The sequence below is a fragment of the Eublepharis macularius genome, chromosome 12, assembly GCF_028583425.1.
Source record: "Eublepharis macularius isolate TG4126 chromosome 12, MPM_Emac_v1.0, whole genome shotgun sequence".
NCBI lineage: Eukaryota > Metazoa > Chordata > Lepidosauria > Squamata > Eublepharidae > Eublepharis > Eublepharis macularius.
The window spans coordinates 61,461,303-61,461,935 of NC_072801.1; positions in this window are offsets into that span (position 1 = coordinate 61,461,303).

Here is a 633-nt window from a genome sequence, read left to right on the forward strand (position 1 = left end):
CTTAGGGGGAGTCTGGAATCATGGATGGGGAAGGAGGGGAGAGAGGAGGGGAGAGGGATTGAGATGCAGGTGCAGGGATTGTAGGGGGGGAGCCACCCACCGAAGCAAGGAAAGGGAGAGTCACGGTGAGTTTCAGTCACCAGAAATGATGGAATGAAGCAGAAGACGCCGAGAACAATGGTATCCAACACATCGTGCCAGCTGCATCCTTCAAATGATGTGCAACCGCTTGGCTAGATGCTACCTGGATCTCATTCTCTCATTGCCCGAGAAAGAAGAGTGGAAATAATAAATAATAAGGGAGGGGGCAGCAATCAAAGGTGGCTGGTGCAAAACTGGCGAGAAGGAATTGGGGGGGGAGAGACAGATTGCAACAATAGGTGATCTCACATGGGGAGGGAATGGAAAAAAGCAGATGTGGGGGGGGCAGAGGGAGGATGGAAAAAGAGGTAAAGGAGAAAACCTAAAAGCCCAATTGAAAGAAGGAAGGAAGGAGAGAAAAAGGGGGGAGAGAGAAATGGGAGGAAAAGGAGGTTGGTTTTTCCCCCCAGATCCTTGCTCTCTGGGTAGCAGGGAAATTGATGGAGATAAAAGCCCTCCCATCCTAGCCAGGCTGTTGATTGGACAAAGGGT